Source organism: Microtus oregoni, unplaced genomic scaffold, assembly GCF_018167655.1.
Source record: "Microtus oregoni isolate MIOR12 unplaced genomic scaffold, Mior012 000050F_ref0000143, whole genome shotgun sequence".
In the NCBI taxonomy this organism is placed as follows: Eukaryota; Metazoa; Chordata; class Mammalia; order Rodentia; family Cricetidae; genus Microtus; species Microtus oregoni.
This window is the reverse complement of record NW_024543256.1, coordinates 2,963,635-2,966,862: the sequence shown is the minus strand read 5'-3', so window position 1 is coordinate 2,966,862 and position 3,228 is coordinate 2,963,635. Positions and strand designations below refer to the sequence as shown.

General features: G+C 43.6%; 1 pseudogene; it reads left to right on the top strand.

The window, feature by feature from the left end:
- The first annotated feature begins 1,186 nt into the window (after positions 1 to 1,186).
- On the top strand, positions 1,187 to 2,967 carry LOC121437080 (annotated as a pseudogene).
- Positions 2,968 to 3,228: the final 261 nt, after the last annotated feature.

The window sequence follows — 3,228 nt, the reverse complement described above, 5'->3', positions numbered from 1 at the left end:
CTATTCAATGCCCATTATCCTCTTGAAGTAGATTGGTGCTGCCAGAAACAAATGTGTCTCATTGGCATGGAAAGTACAAAATTATTAAACATTTAAAATGCCATATTCACAAGGTCTCTGAAAGATTTAAAGAATAGCCATCTAATGGAAGTATATCTCTATATATCTAGAAAACATAACTAATATTAGTACAAGCTTGAATTTTATAGATGGTTATCTATTAACCCATATTTCTTAATTAAACATTACATTTTAAATAGGCTGCACAAACACAATATCTTAACCAAAAGCAGAAATATAAATATATACAGCATAACAAAATTGACCTTAAATTTATATTAATAAACCAAGATACCTGCCAATGCAATATATATATATATATATATAATTAATATATATATATATATATATTAAACAAACATTTGTAAACAATATTCAGAAATATGGGCATATTTCTCTCCAAACTGCTTTCTGCTTTTTGTTGGGTGAATTATTTTGGGGGGTGTTAACAGTGACCATTCACGGAGTCTTGGTCCGTCAAAGCACATTAGTCTGGAAGGATTCCACAAATTCTTAACCTCTGTGGAAACAAAAGAATGACTTATTTTCCAAATCAATATAGTCTTAGACACAAATTTTGAAGTCAAGATTTCTTTAGAGTATATATGCTGGTTTAGTTTAACAGTCTGTACAATGAAAATTCATGAAAGCACAATTATATACACAATTTAGACTATGTATATTTTTCATCTTTATGTGGCTTATTCTTCTTACTCTATTACTTTTTCTACAATTTTACTCTGTCTCTTTAAAGACTTTGCTTTATTTTTTAAAAATAATTTACCTGTTTTAATAATTCTTTATATTCCTTTTCTTTTCTCTCCCAAGCATATTTATATTTATCCAACACTGTGATGCATTGAGAGTGTTTTTTTTATCTGAATTTGTCTTTATTGTGCATCTGTAATACTTTTATGACCAAAACAGCTTCTTAAAATTCTAAATGTCTCTCTCTCTCTCTCTCTCTCTCTCTCTCTCTCTCTCTCTCTCTCCACCCCACCCCACACACACCTGTTTCCTGCTGGCGATCCTCCGTAGTTGCCTTTTCAGGGCCTGGGTGATGACTTTAGCACCAGATACCTGATGCTCACTTCTGTTGCTACCCTCTTCTGAGTTACTTCCCGCCATGTTCCACCTAAAGTTACTTCACAGCACTCTCACAGCCCACAGCCTCACAAGCCAGAAAATCTTCAGAGTTAGCCACATGCTATTGGTGACACCTGCTTCTTACCGACAGGACAGCCAACCGCTTTTATCCAAGAGAAGGGGCGGGACTAGGAGTCAGTCCTCCTCCGTGAGGTGATAATATGAACACGCCCATTCTCCATTCAGCCTTTGCCTGGTTCCGCCATCAGTGGAGCCAGTACCACGCCTGCTGTCTTCCTCCTCGACTGTTGTCCGCTTGCGCTGGGCCTTGGCTCAAGCTCCCTGGAGCACTGCAAGGCCGGCCAAGCACTACATTGCTGCAGTGTATGAGCATTGGTCGGTCCTGGGCCCAAACCCTCTGGAGCTCACCAGCTGCCAACAGGCCCTGGAGCTCATGAAGCAGAACCTCCACATCTATGAACAGCAAGTGATGGCTGCAGCCCAGAAGGGTGTGCAGATTATAGTGTTCCCAGAAGATGGCATCCATGGGTTCAACTTCACAAGAACATCCATTTGCCTATTCTTGGACTTTATGCCATCTCCCAGACTGGTCAGGTGGAACCCCTGTCTGGAGCCCTTTTGGTTCAATGACACAGAGGTCCTCCAGTGCCTGAGTTGTATGGCCATCAAGGGACAGATGTTCTTGGTGGCCAATCTTGGAACAAAACAGCCTTGCCTTCGCAGTGACCCCAGGTGCTCACATGACAGGAGATTCCAGTTTAATACAGATGTGTTGTTCAGCCACAGTGGAAACCTTGTTGCCCGCTACCGTAAGCACAACCTGTACTTTGAGGCGGCCTTTGATATCCCTGCTCATGTGGACCTCGTCACCTTTGATACCCCCTTTGCGGGCCAGTTTGGCATGTTCACTTGCTTTGACATCCCGTTCTTTCAGCCTGCAATCCAGCTCCTCAGAGACTCCGAGGTGAAGCACATTGTGTACCCCATGACTTTGATGAACCAGCTGCCTCTCTTGGCAGCCATTGAAATCCAGAAAGCATTTCCCAGTGCCTTTGGTGTCAGTGTTCTGGCAGCTAACATCCACCACCCAACTCTGGGGATGTCTGACAGTGGCATCCACACCCCTCTGAAGTCCTTTTGGTACCATGACATGGACAACTCCGAAGGTTACCTTATAATTGCCCAGATAGCCACAAACCCCCTGGGACTTGTTGGGATAGAGAATGCAACTAGTGAAACGGGCCCATCCCATAGTAAGTTCTTAAAAATCCTGACTGGTGACCTGTCCTGTGAGAGGGACGCCCAGGAAGTGCACTGTGAGGTGTCTGCCAAGTGGAACATGAAAGCACCACCTACTTTCCACTCAGAGATGATATATGACAACTTCATCCTGGTGCCTGTCGGGGGGAAAAGAAGGCTATGTCCAGGTCTGCTCTAATGGATTCTGCTGTCACTTACTCTATGAGAGGCCCACCCTGTCCAAAGAGCTGTATGCCCTGGGTATCTTTGATGGGCTCCACACGGTACATGGCACTTACTACATTCAAGTCTGTGCCCTGGTCAAGTGTGGGGGCCTTAACTTTGACACTTGTGGGCAGGAGATCTCAGAGGCACAGGGCCTGTTTGACTTTCACCTGTGGGGGAACTTAATCACTTCCTATATCTTTCCTCTATTTCTCACCTCAGGATACCCCTGACCAGCTCAGGTGGGAAAATGACCACTATTTCTTGAGGAAGAGTGGACTGTCCTCTGGTCTGGTGACAGCAGCTCTCTATGGGTGGTTATATGAGAGGGACTAGAAAAAGTGTGTGGTCAGTGGAGTGGGCTGTGTCAGCATACCTTTCCACAGGACCATCTCTACCCAGAGGGTGGAAAGCCACTCCTGTGGCACTGAGTTCCACCCTCGGTCCCACCCTGGGAACTATAAGAAGAAGAGAGAGGCAGTTCTTTCTTCCTTTCTACATAATGACAGACATTTTGTGGTATTTTCTATTCACACTCTTTTTCAAACCATACCTTCTTCTTACTATGCAATTAGTTTTAAATGCTAAAATAACAAA